The sequence below is a fragment of the Theropithecus gelada genome, chromosome 4 (genome assembly GCF_003255815.1).
Source record: "Theropithecus gelada isolate Dixy chromosome 4, Tgel_1.0, whole genome shotgun sequence".
NCBI classification, from domain to species: Eukaryota; Metazoa; Chordata; class Mammalia; order Primates; family Cercopithecidae; genus Theropithecus; species Theropithecus gelada.
The window spans coordinates 25699513-25721078 of NC_037671.1; the positions used below are offsets into that span (position 1 = coordinate 25699513).

A 21566-nucleotide genomic window follows, 5' to 3' on the forward strand; every position below is an offset into this window, starting at 1 on the left:
CTCCTCTTAAGAATAGCTGAGCCTCAAACTGGGTGACACCACCCCATGGTGTCATAGAACTGAGATCCCGTGACACCTACCAACCTATAGGTGTGCATCAGCTGCTGCAGCTTGTTACCTAATTGCTGCCTCTGGTCAATTAACAAAAATAACCTTCTTTCATGAAGCAACTTGTTGGCAAAGATTTGCTTACTTAGTAAGTCTTTCCACCTCTGGAATTATAACGGAGAGGCCAAAACAGAATTAATATTAAGATTGTCATCACTAAGTTCTCAGGGTTAAGTACATACACCCCTTTTAAGTTATCTTTAAAATAATTTAAGTCAAATACTCCCTTAAAAATCATGGTTTGAATTAAATTTCATGTCTCTCAGTCTGCAATCCATGATGAACAAGCTGAACTATAACTTTAAACAACAGAGAAATCCTTGGAATCAACATTTAATTAAAAAGACCATTAGATGGTGCCTCATTGGAAACACAGAACATGCTTAAATGAATTTTTCAATATGTAGATAAATGTTTTACCATTAGGGTCTCTTAAAGGAAGTAAAAATTGGCAACTCATTAAGAGTGTACATAGGTACTATAAACAGACAACAAAGTGCCTCTGGCATGTTTCATGGTTTAGACATCAAAAGAAAAAGTCATAAAATCTACTTGCAGTAAAACAAAGTCCATTTTTCCCCCAACAAGGCTGGTATCTATTAGCTACCTCATATGTGGAGAAAGAAAAGTTACCAGTCCTTTAATCAGATATATCTGAAATGTTTTGGGAATAAATATGAAATAGCAAAGAGTGTATGTATTTGATGTTTTCTATTTTTTACACCATACTAATGAGAATGACCTTGGTAGTTTAAAACATTCATCCTCTCTGTTTCTAATAATACCTACAATCAGTTGTGTGTATTAAAAGCTTTGTTAATAATCTAAAGTGGTAGGTGACCTCAGCTGTTTAGTTCTGTGGTTTAAAGCGTGACCAAAATTGTGTTTTTGTTTTCCCCATTTTATAGCTAAAAAGTATAATGTTAAAAATACTGACAAAAATGAGTTATTGCTATAAATATGTGAATCGAATGGGAATTTTCTGGACTTTGTGATTACGAACATTGCACACAGAAAAAGCCAATGCACCACACCAGAATGTCAATGGGGTAGGGTACTGAGCCAAAGAAAAAAGGCAAAGAGCCCACTTTGGTACACCTGGAGTAGATTACACACATAGGGTTGATCTTTCCCTCGTAGCCAAAAAGCTCTGGTAATGTGCTCTCCACAGTACATGATAGAGCAGGGTAAAGCTGGAAATTAATCACCCAGTGTTACCAAGGCAGTTCATTACATGCAATTGACAGCCTCCTCTCTGTATTTTTAAATGGCTAAGAATCAAGTAGTTGCACATCAAAATGTGATTTTTTTCTTGCTTCCTGGCACAGGACCCGTATCTGTCATCATTTCATGTCCTCAAAGGCCTGAGAGAAGCTGCCATCCTTGGGCAACAAAGGATGCCATGCAAAGCAGCTCAGAACTTGAGTTGTTTCAACAGATGCTGTTTTATGTTTTGCCAAAGAATGGCCCCTTTTATTTCTGTCATGAATGCAGTCTTTCTTTCAGTTTCTAAATGTTTTCCAGTATTAACCCTAATCCTTATCTATCATTCTTTTAGGATGATGGGCTGTCCCTTTTCCTTTGGAACCAGCATAACCTTCACCATGTCAATATGGATTGCAGAGAAATGGGAACTTGGTGCTGTTCACCTTACAGCTCCTGATGATTTCTTACAGTGGGGGAAAGGGAGATTGGACTTCAAGGTCAGAGTAGCTGAGCCAAGTTATTCCCATGTAAGAAAAAATGCTAACATTGAAAGGAACAATTTTACCCTGTAAAGATTCTCTGCCTAGGGTACTAGAAAAATCAGAAAAGGGAGCTGGTGGAGGAAAGAACTAGAATAAACAAAGCAAGCTCAGAACAATTCATTCCTATGTTTGTTTATTGAAACAGAACCAGGAAGGACCGATGAAGGTCTGAATTAATGTAATTTATAAGAAGAGAGGCTCCCCTCCAAGGCAATGAAATGATCTCTTTCCAAATATGTAACCAGGAGTCGCTCCCCATAAACCCAGGGCATGTCAGGGCAAAGATGGTATTCCAGATCTTTACAGCCTCCCCAGTTTTTGCCTCAGAGAGAGTTCCTAATTAACCATTTAGGGATTCAGAATTGTTAATCAAAGTTGCTCTGATGAAATTTTGAGGGTGGTTCTATTTCTTGTCACAAGTTGAATTGTTTAAAAGTACTGCCTCAGAGATCTGATTTTCCGCATTACGCCAGCATTTTCTTACCTTAGGGCAGGCAAAGGGCTAGTCAAACTTTAAAATTGGAACTTCTTACATTTTTTTCCCTCAGAGCATTTGAAGTTTGTTTGTTTGGTCTGTTTGTTTTGTGTCTGTTACAGTTCTTTATTTTGCTTTTCAAGTGCAAAGTTACTGTGCTGGTGATGATAGAGGGGATACATAAAGGAGGGAAAGAACTTGCTCAAGGAAGTTCACAGAGTGGATACTCTATATCCAATAATAACAGTGAGGAAAGAAAGAATGCAGTTGAAGATATGAGGGGCAAAGTAATACAGAGATTTTCACAGATTTAGAAGATTGCTGCCCAGATCCTTCTGTTTCTCTCTTTTTGTTCCTAGTGAGAGTTATTAAAATAGCTAACATCTACATGCCCATTCTGCACAGAGGAGGGATATATGAAGAAAGCAAGAAACCACTAGCCTATGTGTAGGGTGATACGCCTTATAGCCATGCTCAGTTACTATTTTTGGTCGTGGGCCTAGAAATAACCATCTGGGCAATCAGACTTTTGCATTGACATGCAATGTTGGCTGAATCCACAGGCAGCTGGCTGAGTAGTATTTAAATTCAGTGCTGAGATAGGAGTAGGCCCTGACAGGCAGTAGTTAGGGGACAGTCATCTATTCTACCAATGTCAACAGTAATGATACTGTAATTCTTTCCAAAATGTGGTCCTTTTTGCTATGTTTTGACAAGCTGGCTGTTATTCTAACTTTCTGTATTATTGAAAACACGTAGGCTAGACATTGATACACGTATATGCATATACATGTGTTTATGTGGCTGTATATAGTTATGGAAGAATCCATGAGAGTCAATCTTCCATATTTATTAAGTATGTACACTATGCAAAGCACTTTATTGTATGATATAGAAAAATATGGAAAAATTGTAAGCACACTAAGTCCAGGAGAGATTGATTCACCTATGTTCCAGAACCTCACTTTGTGTTTCTATTAAGTGACTTATTGGGATCAGGCAGTATCCAATATCATTTCTAGGTCTTTAATTCTATGAGTCCATCATTTTGGATAAAAATTAAATATACGATTAAAGACACATGGACTGGATTAGTGGTTACAAGCATAAGATTTATTGTCAGATTCACTTTAAATATAAGTGCAGCTTCTGCCACTTAAAAGTTCCATCACCCTGTGGCATTTATTAAATTGGGCTCTAGTATCCCCAACTATAAAATAGGAAACTGTAATTGTAATCTATCTCATAAGGTTGTTTTATAGATTGAATGTGATAAAGCATGTAAAGCATTTTTCAGAAATCGTGGTAAAGGACAATTATTACAAAAATGTTAATGCTTTTATGCTATCATAATGGTAGTTATGGAAGCATTGAAAACTGGGTAAAGTAAGTCAGCAGAACTCAATAAATTGATTCCTTTGCACTGCCTTTTTTGTTGGAAAACTGTTGACTGAATAGATTTTTTTCCTCTCCTGGGGGAAAAGTGAAGTTGTGAATTTCTTTGTACAGTTCAGAAGTAAATAAGACGATCTCATGTATAAATCACTGAATTTATATTAGTTCTAATAATTCCCACAAATATATCCAGGCTTTACGTGAGGCAAACACATGCATTTATTGAATCAGTTCATTAGCAGTGAAGATATATGTGTGTGTATATGTGTATAAACACATAAAATCATTTTGCATTTGTATGTTCATAGGAAAGAGCCAGGAACTATGGATAGATTAGAAGTCAGAAAATGCAGGTTTAAGCAGAGCTCTGATACTAACTTGCAGTGTCATTGTGGATAAGTTATTAATCTTTCTAATCTCAGTTTACTTCTTTGTGCAACTAGGGCTTTACCTATTAAATGGTCTCAGCTCTAACACTGCCCTGAAATCTCATGACTTTTTGTCAACAATAGCTCCATGAATGATAACATAGGATAACTAGAATGAACTTCATTCTTGTATAGTTCAGTGTTTCTCAAATTAGAATGGGAAATCTAAGAGTCCAGACAATCTCAACTCAATCAGCAATCTGAAGACCTCCTGACCAAGAGTTGTCCTGTTCATATGACCCTGTTCTCTCTACCCCCTGCAGCCAAAAATCCAATAGACATTCATTGGGAACCAGCTATTTGTCAAGCACTGCACTTGATGGTAAAAATTTAAGATGGAAAATACATTTTCTAATGAGGAAGACATGTAATATTTATATTGTTTTAAATACTAGGCAAGCACACAGAAAAACTACTAAATATTTCTGGTAAGGTCTGATAAATTGACACACAGGCTTCTTTGGAGATGCATCTTAGAAGATTTCAAAGAATTGATCTGGTGGATAAAGTAATGAGGAGACAGAGGAAGTTCTCATGCAAAGAAAAAAAAAACATTTGTAAAGATACAAAGGTGTGAGAAATCTTGATGTGGTCAGAGAATAGAAATTACTGTGGATGTGAAATAAAGAGCATTGGTTAAGAGACCAGATACCAAAGTCAGATGGTCTAGGTTCAAATACCAACTCCATCACTTAGGTGCAAATGCTGGGCTAATTATTTGACCTCTCTGCTTTAGTTTCTTCATTTGCAATATGAGAATGATAAGGTATTGTAAAGATATACTTTCGAAACATACGCAGTCAATATCAGCTATTTTTCTGAGTAGAGGGGGTGAGTGAGACAATAGAGTGAGGAGACCCTGAAGAGGTAGATTGTAATCTGATGATAGCCAGAGGCTGTCTTATGCCTTGTCCAAAAAGGTCTCCAAAAAAGGCCGATGGGGATTTATGCTGGAGAGTCCAGTGGCCATATTAATGGCATTGTGGCAGGGAAAATTGGAAGAGTCTTTTCATAACAAAATAAGAGTGGAGGAATAGTCCAATATTTTGCCTTAGGTAACCAGATGAATTGCAACCATTAACATCTGAGGCAACATCTGAAGAGAAAGTGCAAGTTATTGAGAAATATTATAAATTCAGTTTCATTGCGTTTAGTGTCTGTGGGACATCACCTGGAGGTATTCAGTGAATGTTTGGATATAGAGCAATGTCTCAGAAGAAAGTCTAGAATAGTGCTGTCCAATAGACACCTACTGTGACCCTCAAATGCAAATTATTTAGTCCACAAATGTAAACAGGTGATATTAATCTTAATTACATGTTTTATTTAACACAATATATCTAAAATGTTATTTCATCTTGTAATCAATACGAAATTACTAAGATGTTTTCTTGCCAGGTCTTAAACTTGGTGTGTATTTTATACTCAGCACATCTCAAGCCGTATGTCAGGTGCTTGGTAGCCATATGTGGCTTGGGGACTACCAAATGGGACAGTGCAGTTCCAGAACATGGTAATGGGGGGGATTTATACATTTAGCAATGGTCAGTTGAAAAATTCTGGGCACTGTGCTAGGAGCGAGAATTCAGTGATGTATAACACAGACACAGTTTCTCCTTCACTAAACTTTCAAGTTATTAGGGAATAGCAGTTCTGCTGGCCTTGATGTTCTTTCTCTGCAAATTAAATAACAGTGAAGTCACTGGGCAGAGTTGTCCCAAACCAGGGATCACAGAGTACACATGAGATTTCTATGCCTCTTTTGTTTGTTTGTTTGTTTTTCTGGAGATGGAGTCTCTCTCTGTTGTCCAGTCTGCAGTAGCGTGATCTCGGCTCACTGCAACCTCCGCCTCCCAGTTCAATCGGTTCTGCTGCCTCAGCCTCCCAAGTAGCTGAGATTACAGGCGTCCACCACCACGCCTGCCTAATTTTTGTATTTTTAGTAGAGGTGGGTTTTCACCATGTTGGCCAGGCTGGCCTCGAACTCCTGACCTTGTGATCCACCCTCCTCGGCCTCCCAATGTGCTGTGATTACAGGCATGAACCACTGCACCTGATTGAGATTTCTATGCCTCTTTACTCTCTCTGCCCTGAAACTTTTTGTGGCACAAATTGTACAAAGTCATAAGTGAGGATGCCACAATTTACCCCGTCAGGGAATGCAGGCATTTACAAGTAATTAAAAGCAAATGAGAGTGTTATAAGGGAGGAAACTCATGTGAGGGGACTTGGTTGTTTAAAGATCAGGAATGTTTTGAAGTAATGACATCTAAGCTGGAAACTGAAGGATCACCAGGAATTAGACCAATGGGAATGTGGGTGGGTATTCCAGGTAGAAATTATGCTACATTTGAAAGTACAGAGGGGAGGCCCTCAGGGAAAGTCATGGAGCTAAGAGAGATTTGGACCATGTGTGGAGAGGAAGGGAGGAAAGACATGCAGTTAGAAGGTCTAGGGGCTTCTCTGCAGGGTGGATTAAGGGAGCAAGGGACACACAGAGCCAGGGATACTAATGATGTCAGTAGAAAGCAAGAGATCTTGGAAGGAACCTGGGAAGGAGCTGTCGGAAATACAGAATAAAAACCAGAAATGAGTAATGATATATAAGGCAACTAGTGAGAGGGAAACTCCACTTTTTGAAAAGGGCCAACAATGTGTCAACTACAGCAAGGAAGTCAAGGCTGAAAAGGCTAAAAAGTGGCTGTGGGATCAATTAATGAAGGCAGCATTGAGGCCTTGGTGAGCACAGTTGTGAGAAAAGAGGTAGAAACCAAATCGTAGCAGTGGAAAAACAAATGGAGCTTGAAGACCAGAAGGTGTTTTAAAGAAAGCTGACTGTTGGGAAGTGAATGAAGGTGATGTTCCTACAAAAAGAGAAGTACACTGCAGCATTGGTGAGAGTTGTTTGCTCTTTTATTTTTGTTTTTAGTTATGGGATACTAGCACATCTCTAAACTTCATATTACCACAGTTCTCTCTCCAACTCTGTTACAGAAAACAGATACATCTGGTACTCTTTTTTTTTTTTTTTTTGGAGACAGAGTCTCACTCTGTCGCCCAGGCTGGAGTGCAGTGGTGTGATCTTGGCTCACTGCAGTCTTGACCTCCCAGGTTCAAGTGATTCTCATGCCTCAGCCTGGTACTATAGGTGTGCGCCAGTATGCCCAGCTGATTTTTTGTATTTTTAGTAGAGACAGGGTTTCACCATGTTGGCCAGGCTGGTCTCGAGCTCCTGATCTCAGGTGATCCACCTGCCTTGGCCTCCCAAAGTAGTGGGATTACAGGCGTGAGCCACCCCATGCCCATCCCATCTGATACTCTTTAGAAATGGACACAAGAGTCAGAAGGTGTTATTGGATTCTCCTTGTTAACTTATTGCACAACTTGGGGCCTTGTGATAGAATGCGTGTTGAATTTGTATACACAGGATTAAGTCGTCAAGGGACCATCAGAGGAAGAGCTTAGTAACCACTCTCTTCCCTCCGTCCATCATTGTCCACCCAGGTATGAATGAAATCGTTCATTTTTCACTGAACACTTACTTCATGCTGGGACCTAAGCAACAACTGTGGCAACAATGGACTTATTGATAATTTACTATGTACAGACACTCTTCTCACCTTTTGACAGGTATTTTCTCACTTAATCTGTCTGAAATGTTCATTGGACATATACTACCAAGGCTCTGGTTTACCATGCCATTGTGCTTCCTTTTGATCATATATATTGTTTTTGTTGGATATTGCTATATAGTGTTTTTAGTTTTTCATGTGGATATTCTGCTGAATGTTTATTATCCTTGTTTGCATACCTGGTGGACACAAGGCCTCTCTCAAATTTCTCTCTCTCTCTTTTTTTTTTTTCCATTAACATTCTCAGGTTTTAAAAAAATCATTTAAATGGAAGGGTCACATGAAGTTAGCTTCTCAACTAATTTGGTCTTGTTTTTCTAAACGTGGTTGGGTGGAGCGCCCTCTCTCCTGAATCCTTCTCTTTCGTTTTTCAGAGAACGTTGATTAGATGACCAAAAGTGCCCAGCCCTTTGCCAAGTGTGATAGAAAACAGGGAGAAGGTATCATCACAGTTTCACAGATGCCTGCATTCCAAAGGATCTCATCAGAGCATAAGAGCTCTTCCAGATAATTAGTAATTGGTCCTCACAGCACTCCTGGGAAGTACTGGGTATGCAGCAAAGCTACACAGAGCATAAATGAGCCTTTCCAGAGTGCAAGACAATTTCCTCCTCAGTGATGGGGACAATTATAGTTATCCACCTTTACAGGGGTGTCAATTATTCACAATCTAAAAGCCCTGAGAATTATGAACCTCACTAGGAATATGTATACACAGCACACTTGTATTGTACTTAATTGGCATTCTCCTTTCCCCTGCCCTGCTACCTGCAAATCACACCACAATGACACCCTTGGGTTTACCTTTGGTCCTGGTTATTGACATGGAGCCTGCCTCCCTGCATCAAAGATCTGCCTGGATCACACAAGAGGATAGAAGAACAGACCTGCCAGGTGTTGATGTGCCCATGACGAGCAACCTAAATGGAATCCTGACAGGCTTTCCCAGCCTTCTACATAAACATAATGAATCAACACAGAATACACACTCAATAAGCTACAAGTAAAGCAGAAAGCAACGTATGAGGATAAAGGGAGAAACAACAGTTTGATCCACCTCAATGACAGGAATTGCAAAATTCACTCTGAATGGGTGCAGGGTGCAAGTGAAATATTCCAGGTAAGCTTCTGTTAACAATTGCCACCAATGACCCATTCACCTTTGGATTCTTTTTATTAGAGCCTTTTTAAATCTCCTCCCTCTCTCCTATCCCCTACCTACCTTATTTTCATCTTTTTATGTGTAACTATCCTATCTCTCTGACAAACTGAAATTGTGAGCTTCAGGCAAGGAATATATCCCATATGTTACTTTGATTCAATTAAATTAGAAACACAGTCACAAAAACAAAACCACCATTTCTGCTTCACCATTCTTCACCTGTGGAATTGCTTGTGCATTTCATTATTGGCACATTCGCCATTCAATTCTTTCCATCTTCTTTGTTTCAGCACTTCTTCTTTATTCAACTCTTCATTTCATGCAACAGCTATTATTGGACGTGTTCACACACAGCCTAAGTAATTGTTTGCTACAGAGAGAGTTGCAGGAGTAGCCTCAATAAAATAAATGGAAATAGCATTTCTGGATCAAAGAACTCTTCTACTAGATATTACCCACTGACTCTATTTAAATATCTGAGTTCCTTAAAGATTTCTGGGACAGGTCTGTGTGGAGGGGAGGCTGAGTGTAAAGGAAGAGGAGAGGAAACTGAATGATCATCAGAGGCAGTGCCAGAAGTAAGGTGAAAATTAATAAATGAACTATTCACAGAAATGTCTTTCAAAATGTAATTCTAAACCATTCGTTAGAACCTAAGGTTCTTACTCAAAAACACCACTACCTAGTACCTTCTCTCCCAAATGTATACAGTGACATAATCTCAACCTGGAACCCTTTAGAGAGGAGTCACGCTAATACTATTACCTCTATAATTTCCAGATGTGATGCAATAACTAAAATAGATCATCCCTTAACCAAAGAAGAAAAGGCAGAAAGACAGAATCAGGTAAATGAGAGCTGATAGGTCTTGGGACAATTGCACAAACTCTTCAAACCTAAGTGATTAGAAAGGGTCCGTGTTTTTCTTTAGTCAAATACTTGCCACATGATCGTAAACCTGACCTCTGGTTGATTGCCTGCACAAAGGATTCAATGACCAAGATGGAAGTTGTTATATTTGTCTTAGGAAAATAAGGAGTGAGCTCACACATTTTAATTTTAAAGCTGCATTGAATAAAAAACTCTGAAAACACAGAGCAAGTTATAAATTCAGGAAGAAATGATTTCCAGGAATCTCTTTCTAAACAGAATGCGTTAAAGTAGCTGGAAAATTGTCCATTGTAGAGCTAAACGAAGATGTTTCATTTCTCATCCCTTTCCATTAAGTGAGAAAATAGAGCACGCCGGCCAAAGAAATCAAAAATAATTCTCCTCAGCAAGCTTAAGGAACATTTTCCACAGCTCAGGTCATTGAGATCGAACGAGAGAAGATTTTGAGCATTCCACCCAGAGCTCATGGTGGGGTCCACAGTGTGTGTGGATATAGACAGCATGCATTTGTGAGAAATCAGCCTCAAAATGTGCTTGTCAAAGACAATTTTAAAATATTCTATCACACTGTTAGGAAACACCTCATTATGAGAAGGAACTCTGCTTTGGGGTGGTTGGTATAAACAAATGCAACGTTTTAACTTTATAGATTAATACATACCTGATATTTTGTATAATACTTTAAAGACCAGGTATTGTAGGAGATCTGAGAACATAGAAACCAAGAAACATATTAACTCCTGCAATGGAAATGCATAAAACATAAACTTAATAAGCACCAAGCTACAATATATTTTTGTGCCTGAATTATCCAATTGAGATATTTACATATATTAAAGTTACTGTCAGTTCTCCGTATCACTTTTGTGCTTATAAATCTGGTGAAAAAGGGACCCAGGGCCTTAATATATTATTTATTCACTTATTTGCAGGATGTATCTAGCATATAGCCTTTAAATAGCTAACAGCATTGTGTCTGCACTTGCAATATTTAACATTAGGCCCTTGGTAACCAGCAAGTAAGTGGGGGATTGTTTTGACTTTTTCGAGTATTGTGGCCATGTGGAGGGATAAAACAATTTGAATTTATTAGAATGAATTCCAATCAGAAAACCAAAAGAGTAAAGCATGACATGGTTCAAACATTTCTAATTAATATTCTAATGAATGATAATTCTGTGTCCCTAAAGATACTAAATTCATGTTAATATTGGATATAACAGCCCATTGAGACACTATCCTTGGGTAGAATTGACGCTGATCACATTTCATGGTAGGTTTATGGTCAGGTAACAAAATGTTTATGCACTCATACACAGCAAAAGCAGAAAAATTCTACTTTCTTTTTTTTCGGATAAGAAGAAACTTCCCAGGACTTATCTTTGGCCCCTTGAGAGCTTCTGGTTGTTTTTCACATTTGCCTGTATTCACCTGTTCCCTCCATTGCTTCTCTGAATGATCTGTAAGTAAATACCTCAGAATTATTCACAGCATTGTAGTCTCAGCACTGTATTGCTATAGGATGTCATTCTGGGTTGAAGGCTGAGATTTTCGGGGCATAGGGGAATGAAACAAGGTGGCCAGTATCACATAGGCAGTTAGCAAGTGAAGGAACCCTCTCAGTTCCTTCCTTCTTGTGGTCATTAGGGAGTGAACATGGACTTGGTTTCAAGTAAGGCTTGTGCTGACATCCAATGTCTATTGAAGGACTTTGTGCATATTGCATAAGGCTGTTCAGGTTGGAATAGCTTCCTCTGGGTTAGGTGACCCCATATCCTACTGGAGTCTTTCCTCCAAAATGGGTGGGAAGCAGAGGTATTTTTTTTTCCCAAGTAAATAAGGGAAGAAATCCACTGTTCCAAAAGGAGAAGAGAATTCCTATTTCCACATATCCCTTGCAGAGAGAAGCACATGTCCACTGGGCTGCCGAGCTCAGGTACTCCAGGAAAGGGAGCTGGGAGTTTGGGCCTTATCCTCAAGAAATAATTGAAAATAGTTGCACTCTGCCACCGGGTGATCTCACAGGCCTCTCTATCGGTACCTCTGTGGATACGGCTCTTCAGAAACTGCCAGCACCTTGGAAAGACTTCAAACCACTTCTTTTCAGCAATGACCTGCGTTTACATGGTCTCTCTGTGACAGCAGCCAAGTGATCTGGCCCGGATTTTTGTTCCATGCCTGAACTCATTCATTGCTGATAAAGTTAAACCTATTCTGATTGCCTGTTTTTGCACCTTGTGCATTCCACAGGGAATTCCCCAAGTTCAGGATAGCTCTGACTCAGTACTGCACTATTTGAAAGTGCTACGTGGAATCCTGGTTACCACCACCAAGGCTTGTACATCTCTGCCCGTTTTCCCGAAAATCGGTCCCCCAACTCATTTAGCCAGGTCATCTAGTTTTGCTCTGAGGTTAAATGTACTCAAAGTAGGAAGAGATATTTTCTCTCTGTATTTATTAGATGAAAGTATTGTGGCCGAAGACATGTTTTGGGGACACACTTTCCTGCTACCTCTTCCCCTTCCTGGTGCACGCCTGCTCTGAAGCACACAGCACACTGTAACACTGCAACGTGTCAGAAGGAAGCTGTGATGAGGTGTGATAAGGTCTAGTTCCAATCCTGTATTTAACTCCCTGTTTGCCTTTAGGCAAATCTTTAAAATCTCTTTAAACTGCAGGTTCCTCATATCAAGCTCAAGGAGATGTCCAGTGTACTGTGTGGGCAATATATGTAAGAGTGTTTAAAAACATTTTAAAGCGCAAACTAGTACAAGCATAAAGTGGTTTTTGACATAGAGTGGTATATGACAGTTATAGAACAGACATTGCTTTTCATTTAGTCTGTCTTTCCTCCTCTTCTTTTTACTTCTGCTGGCTTATCCCTTTATTCAACTTGCTTGAATTAGTGACATCCAGCTATACATCAGGTATATGGCAAGTCCTGGGAATTGAAGATTAATAACACAGCTCTTTATTCTTCAATAGCGTATAATCCCATCATGAAGACTTATCAAACCAGTGATTAGCCTATGAACACCCTGACAAGGGCATCTAAATGAGCTTTTAGCATCAGACAAGTCTTCCTGGATGAGTTGATATTTCAAATGAGGTTTGAAGGAAAGGATGCAGGAGATAACAAGTTGAAGAAATAAGAAATTGCTCCATTAAAAGAGAATGGTGCATACAAATGCTCATGGATAACGTAGCATTAAGTATTTGGGAACCTAAATCAGTTGGCATTGCAGCAGCACAATGTATTAGAGAGACAGGGCCGGGAATGAGGCTAGAATGATGGTCAGGGCCTTGACCAGTGATATTAAAAATCTTGGTTTTTATCCAAGGCTTAAACAAACAATGACTTGTTTAAGGAGAGATCAAATCTGTGTCTCGCATGTGTGCATACCTCTGAGTTGTAAGGACCAATTGTCATACAGTATTTTTCATTTTGAGATGATCCATTTGTACTCCCTATTCTCAAATATATAAATTAACTGGTTGGGTGATATCCTTCAAGATGATTTAAATTTTAATCCATCATAAAAGGAGAGTAATTTGAATTTCTTAAAATTGGTAGGTGTTTCAGTGGCCTGCCTTGAATTAGTGATTTGATTAAAATCCAAATGTGAGGAAACAGAACTTCACACTCCCAAACCACAAGCACAATAGCCATTCGATTGGACTCATTAGGGCAGCTGTAGTCATTATGTCATGGGAAAAATAGGTATGGTGACTAACTTAAATGACCATTCATGGCATTTATTTTAAAAGAACGGAATTTGAAAAACATTTGTAATGGTTCACTCAGTGATGAATAAAGACACATTAATTTTCACTTTACAAAATATTTAATTCTCTTAAATAATTTCAAAATAAAGTTCAGCCATCATGATGAAAAATGGCCCTCCAAAAATGATGACGATTATGATTAGATATTAATCATGATAGAGATTATGCACTATCACATTACTTTGCTCAATATATTGACCCTGCTCTGTCAATTTCTAGGCTTTCCATGCTTTTGGGCTATTCTAATGGTAAGAATTAATTTGTGGAAATTAATTTATATCTAAATGAAAGTAAACCAATTAACAATAGGAAGCTTTTAAGGGAAAGGTTTTTAATTATTGCCAGTGTTATTTTTAAAGACTTGTGATTTCTATTAAAGCTTTCCAATCCCTGTTTCTGTAATTTATTGGTGCTAAAGACAGTATTTTATTAACTCAGCAATGAAGATTCATTGTATGTTCTGTACTCACAAATTATTTGGTTTTCTTTCTCCTTTTCCTTCCCTTCCTCTTTTTCTGCCTCTTTCTTATTTTACTATTCATTATGTGTAATCTTTTTTTCCCCCCATACAATCTTTGGCACTGATTTTGTCAAGCTTTTGGAAATCATTTCAAAGCCTCTTCTTGCTTATTTTTGGATACAGAGTTTCGTCCCATGGGAATTAATTTCCTGACCTCTCCTGACTCTTAATAACTAACACACCCACTCTAACTGACATCTATCCAATTACAGTCTATTCATAATCTTGGAAATTAGTTGAGATTACTTAAAAATATTTGTCTACTATTAATGTAGGAATAGCAACTTAGGTTCATTTCCGGGTATTTCCTTTTTCAGGTCAAATTGAACAAGTTCTGCGCCTTATGTTCCAAGAGATCCACAATAAAGAATATCATAATTTTTCAAACCAGATGCCCACATAGAGGTACATCGTGATTCTTCATTTGAAACCAGTACACATGTAGTTATAAGAATCTTTTACTTCTCAGTAAAGCAATTAGTAGTAACATTAAATCCAACGCCTTTTTGTTTTTGTTTTTTAATGACAAGCATTTTTACCATGCATTTCAAACTTTTTGGGTGGAACTAGGCTCAGTGCTCTGCAATTTATATTTTAGCTTCTATAATGTCAGTGAGATATTAATGTATGCATGAAGAGTTGTAGTGAATGTAATTACAGTGGCAAAATGATAAACACATAGCTATTTTGCCTGGTAATATTATGTATTTAACAGGTTTATTTGTTCAACAGTTCTAACTTTAATTACATTTTGCCATTTGGGATTTTTCGACATACAACAATCATAGCTCTTCTCTGGCTATTAGTCTAAGAAGATTGCATTCATTATAAAAATAATCCATATTTGTTTATTTAATTTTTTTCTTAATGCTATGCACGTGAACTAAGAAATGATAACTTTCTGTGCTGCTGGTATTATGTGACTCATTTGAATGCTAAACAAATCATTCCCCATTCCTACCTGTGGCAGTGAAAGATGCTCAACAGGGTTTTGGCCCCAGGACTGCTCAGTCTTAGGGACTGTGCTGTATCCTCTCACACAAACTTGGAGCTAGTCCTCAAAACCTTGGTTCTAGATCACTCTGAAAAATATAAAAAATAAACAAGGAATAGGTACTGAAGCTAACAGATAGGTGCAGAGGGCCAGTCTCTGTAACAGCCAGGCTCAGTCCTTTTGTGCTCAACCACAGCCAAATAACCTCTGAAATTATTCCCTGCCATGGAGTGAACAGAAGACCTGGGTAAATCTCAAGAAGGTGAGAGTGTGAGCATGGGGTGAGCTCATGTTACATCAGTGAAGATTCCAGAAAGCATACTGATAGCTCTTTTGCAAAGTGACTATTATATGATGTGTTCATTATGTTCATGCTTATGCAGAATTCAATTAAGCTTTAGTTCCAAAAGCCTTTTTCTGCTTTCCATCCCCAGATATTTATTTGGGAATCTACCTCTGCAATACTCTTTCAGTGAAGCCAAATTATTCCTGCAGTGAATTCTTTTGATAAAAGCAGATTTTTTTTCCAGGTTTGGCCAAAAGATACGTTCTATTTGGTTTACACAATGTTATTGTTGGAAGTATGAGTTACATGCAGTCAAATGAACAGATCTGGTGTTTGCCTTGATGAATTGTACTCATGTAGATACCCATGTAACGACCTGTCAGATCAAGAAGTAGAGTATTTCTGACTCCCCAGATGGCTCTCTCTATCTCTCTTCAGCACTCCCACATTCCACAGGATAACTTGTATAGAATTTTTTAATTTATAAAAGTAGATTTAAGATTAAAAAGATGGTGATGACTTGTGATAATATTGCAATCAATTATAGTATTTTGACATCCAGGTGTTTAAGTACAACTCTTTATCCCTGATAAATAGAATTGCAAAACACATTTTAATGAAAGAGACAAAAGTTCTTCCTCATTCATTTGTTAAACATATACTGTAATATATAAAATGTGTTCAAGGCTAGAAATATAAAGATTAAAAACAACAACAACACACAGTGCAGACTCTGGCCTGAAGGGGTTTGCACTTAGGTGCCCTTGGGCTATGATTTTAGCTATGGTTGCAAACATGCATATGTGTATTTGTGCACATGCTACACATACACACACACATGCACAGCTTTTATTTATTTTATTCTGTTTTTCCACATATGTAAAACTAAAATAAGATCAGATGATGTGTTCATCATGTTGGATGAACCAGAGTGGCCTTAATAACTTCCTCCCCACCCAGGCTTGATGTTAAAAGCAGCCTCTGAAAGCCACCAGATCAGCAAGCATGTTCTGAACCTGATAGTTGTACTCTAGTTTCTTTAGTTTGCACCCTACTATCTTGGGACTGGAGTCTGCCTTTGTGCCTGCCTTTTTAGTCTGATGCTTCGTTTGGACCATCCTCTTGATACTTGATAACACCTTTTCTTTGTACATTGTGTTTTTGTTCTCTCTTGGCCCATGCTCTGAAGCCCATGGCCATCCCCTCAGACAACTCTGGCTGCTGGCACCCCGTTGCGGATTGCACTCTTAACTGTTACTTAAACAAAAATAGAGTTTTGATGGCAGGCTTATGTTCTAAGTAACAAGATTCTACTTGCATTTACAATAATTTTTTTAGTTCTCTTGGTTCTTCCAGGAAATACAACATTTTCCTGGGGAATTATCTTTCCAAGGAAATTTCCTTGGAATTCTCTTAGAGAATTTATTTCTGATTTAACAAGTGGGCAAGTCTGATTCTCTTTTCTTGGATAGGTTTTCTTCATACCTTTGCATTACGGTACCTTGTAGTGAAATTCCTGTTTGTAATAACATGGGCTTTTAATGTGACCAACACTTCCCAATTACTAAAACACACACACTCCCACACTCATATACTCATAATATCTTAATGTTTTTTGCAGCTGTTGTTTATCCATGAATTATTATTGCAATGCCTAACCGGAGATAGAAACTTATCAAGAATTTATCAAGTTTTCCTCTTAGAAGTTTCACTTCTGTTTGAAAGAAAATGCAACCAATGAAACAATCGCTGCGTGTCATAAATTATAGGTGTCTGACATTCATTACAAAGAAAGAAACAGTCAAATATCATGGGACTCATATTTATTTATGTCTATATTATCTACAGATACTATAGATAATATATATGTATATTTTGACAGAGAAAGAAGAAGTCCACTGTGGAGTGTTTAATCTACCATAGTTTGATATTGTCTTTTTTGTTTGTGCCAATTTGAATTACTTGGTTCTGTTTTTTGGTTATCTGCAATTAGTGTGCTATTTATTTACGGAATAGAGGAAACTGAAGCTTACTCTATGTACACAAAAGAATACTGTACCCATTCAATCATATAAAAATAGAGTTATCTCATGGAAAATTCATTTTTTTCTTGTTTTGGTACTTTTCCTGAAGTTTTAGAATATGTTCTACTTTTGTCTGTGACACAAATTTTGGATCTTTTGATATTCTCAAGGACACACTGCAGTTGAGCCTGCAAACTGGTAACTGTCTTTTTGGTGGCACCCTGTCTTGGTCATTACTGACATCAAAGCGCATTCTTCCTCCATCCTGATAGATACATAACATATGAGGTGCATCTTGCAGTGTATGAAATATACCATACTGATATTGACCTAAAAATAGACACATTAACCAATGGAACAGGATAGAGAACCTAGAAACAAACCTGTGCATGTATGGTCGATTGATTCTCAACAAAGATGCCAAAAACATACAATAAAAAAGGACAGTTTGTTTTATAAATGGTGTTGGAAAACTAGATATCCACAAGCAGAAAAATGAAATTGGATTCTTGTCTAACACCATATGCAAATATCAACACAAAACACATTAAACACTTAAATGTAAGACCTGAACTGTAAAACTACTAAAATAAAACAAAGAGGATATACTTACTACATTCATCTGAGCAAAGATTTCTTAGATATGATCACAAAACCAAAGTCAACAAAGAAAAATAAACAGATCGGATTGCATCAACTAAACAGCTTCCGCAAAGCAAAGGAAACAATCAAGCTAAGAGATAGTTCATGGTTTGGGAGAAAATATTTGCAAACCATTTAAGGGGCTAATACCCAAAACATATAAGGAACTCAATGCAATAGCAAGAAAACAAATAATCCAATAAAAATTAGGTAAAGCACCTCAATAGACACTTATCAAAAGAAGACATACGTGACTGCCAGATATATTAAAAAATGTTCATCATCACTAATCATCAAGAAAATGCAAATTAATACCACAATGAGTTATCACCTCACACCTGTTAGAATGGCTGTCATCAAAAAAGACAAAAGATAAATGTTGGCGAGGGAGTGCCGACAAGGGAACCCTTATGCAATATTGGTGGAAATGTTAATACGGCCATTACGGAAAATGGTATGGAGACTCCTCAGAAAACTAAAAATATATCTATCATATGATCCTTCAATCCCACTACTGGTATATGGTCAAAGGAATTGCAATGCCTATTCCAAAGATACCTGCACTCTTATGTTATTGAAGCATTATTCGTAATGGGTAAGATATGGAAGCACTCTGTGTCCATCAAGGAACGAATGGATCAGGAAAATGTGGTATATATGCACAATGAAATACTATTCAGTCTTAAAAAAAGGGAAAATCCCTGTAATCCTAGCACTTTGGGAGGCAGAGGCAGGTGGATCACGAGGTCAGATCGAGACCACCCTGGCTAACATGGTGAAACCCCATCTCTACTAAAAAATACCAAAAATTAGCCAGGTGTGGTGGCGGGCGCCTGTAGTCCCAGCTACTCGGGAGGCTGAGGCAGGAGAATGGCGTGAACCTGGGAGCTGGAGCTTGCAGTGAGCCAAGATTGCGCCACTGCACTCCAGCCTGGGCGACGGAGTGAGAGACTGTCTCAAAGAAAAAGGAAAATCCTCTAATTTTTAACAACATGGATAAACCTGGAGGACACTATGCTAAGTGAAATAAGCCAGGCACAGAAAGACAAATGCTGCATCATCTCACTTGTATGAGGAATCTAAAAACATTGAAATTGTAGAAGTAGAGAGTAGAATGATGTTACCAGAAGCTGATGAAGGGGAGTGGTTGGGGAAAGGTAGTTGTTGATCAGAGGTTACAAAGTTTCAGTTAGGAGGAATAAATTTAAGAGATCTATCACATAGAATTGTGACTATAATAAATAATAATAGAGTTGTTAAAAGAGTACATTTTAAATGTTTCAATGCACACAAAAATGACAATTATGTGAGGTGATAGATTTGTTAATTAGCCTGATTGTAAACATATATCAAAAATCACATTGTACCTCATAAATATATACAGTTAGTACTTATCAACAAATAATAAAATTCAAAAAAAATAACCAAAAAGAAAAAAAAAAATACCAGGCTAATCATTTGTTCATCTTAGCATTAAATTGGTGGATTTTTTTTTTTTTTTTTGAAAATAGGTATTTTTGGGGAATCAGATCAGATAGAATTTGAAACATTAATGAAATAATTTAAAATAATTCTTTAGGAAAAATTAAGTTTTTGAGAAAAGCGCATTGTTGCTTAATTTTGTCAAGTTGATTCACTGCCTTTGGTTTTGAATTTTGTATTTTACAGAGCATAACAAGGAAGTCAATATTCCCTTTGTGTGTTCTTAAAATCTTTTAGAAACTGAATAATAACATTCATAATACATAAATGTATTTTGAATCTAGTCATTTCAAATTGCTGTGAGGTATAGATAATAAACCCCTGGTTTCTGATGTTCTCTTCTATATAATTTAGTTGTTTGAGCAGTTATTTCTCATGTTTGCTTTACACATTTGTGACTTCTTTATCGATTTCATTTTTTTCAACACTTTGGTACACCAGATTTTATTACCTGAGAATAAGTTGAATTTTTCCCATATTTGCTAGAGTGAAATAAGAGTAAATTGCTGCAATATTCCCATTTCAAGATGTGTATGTCCTTATGTTTTTTCAGTGTGTTTAAGTATTTCCTTACACATTTTAACCAGAGCTCTTTTTGGAGCACCCTTGGCATAGTGATATGTAAGAATCATTTTTCTTTTCAAGTTATACATAACAGTTTAAAATAATAAATATATATGTAAAATAAACATTTTTCCTCAAAAACAAAATTAGTAAGAGTGCACATGAGCAGAAATGAGAAGGAAAGGAGTAAAGATACAATAATTCCACCTTAAATCATTTTCTGATGTTATTAGAACTTTTTAAAAATGTAAGGCCGGCTAATTTGGCTTATTATGTGCTACAATCTGTGAATTGCTATGAAAGCTGGCATTTAGTCTCCTGATTAGATACAGGAATAAAGACCAGTGCAACCACGGTCCTACATAGACTACCAAGGACTACCATGGGCCACAGAACACTGAAGGAAAAACAGGTGAAGAAAGGCAGTGAAGAGATAGGTTCCCTACCTTGCACCCTCTAAGAGTGCTCTTTGGACTTGTGGAAGAGAACAGCTCGCACACATGCTGTGTGTAAATAACAAAAACATAAAACTGAAGAAAGGTCCTTGTATGCATCCATTTTCCTGTGTCATCATTTTTCTGCTTTGCACAGACCAACACTTATAATGCGTATATTTCTGGGTGAAGCAGGCATAAAGAAAGACTACAACACAAATTCCATAAAAGGCTATAGAGTGTATGAAATTCATCACCAATATTCACTACACAAAAATCTTCAGTTTTGCGCCTAGATAATTTTTAGCATTTTAACTAAATACAGCTTAGCTCACACTAAGTGATTCTGCATGTCCTAGTTAAAATTAGGAACAACATGAAAACTAGTTAAGTGGGTTCCTACAAAACAGTGTAAAGAGAAAGTCCTGATAACCAATGAATATATAAGCACAAAACCCATATGTGTACTATCAAAATTACAAGTGATATTCAACAATCATTTTTTGCTGGGTGACGTTTCAATCATTGGCTAACTTCAAAATTTTAGTTTAAAGAAGGAGAAAGAGTTGTTTGGTCTAAAGAGGAGAGAGATTGTTTTATCAAAAGCCAAGTCATGCCTGTGAATAAAATGAGTAAATAAAATAAAATGTCTTGCTTCATTTGTGTACTTTATGTAAGTTAATAATGAAAAACTGGCTATACCCAGAATCTAGCAGATCTTAATCATGGTAGTTATTAGTAATTAATTGATAAATATTATATGTTTATTCATACCTATTGTCTTAAGCACAACTATCAGACTTGTTTTCAGATAAAAAATTAATTCATTGTTTGAATTTTGAGACAGCAACATGGCATAGCCCATAATTAATAAAGATTTCAAAAATTATAAGCAGATTCCACCATAAGCCATCCCTGTAACAAATGCAAAAACACATACATACTTTATAAATTATTCTATGTTCTTAAGTTTAAAGAATTAATACAAATTTATA

At 37.2% G+C, this 21566-nt stretch overlaps 1 long non-coding RNA gene across 2 annotated transcripts in view; it reads right to left on the minus strand.

Annotated features, from left to right (window-relative positions):
• Positions 1 to 21566, minus strand: part of LOC112623449 — a 74873-nt gene that overhangs the window by 12741 nt on the left and 40566 nt on the right. Inside the window, exon 2 of one of the 2 annotated variants that reach the window (XR_003119139.1) lies at positions 10501 to 10545. The exons of the other annotated variant lie outside the window; for it this stretch is intronic. This is a non-coding gene — a long non-coding RNA (uncharacterized LOC112623449). The remainder of the gene's footprint in view (positions 1 to 10500; positions 10546 to 21566) is intronic. 2 annotated transcript variants of the gene reach the window in all.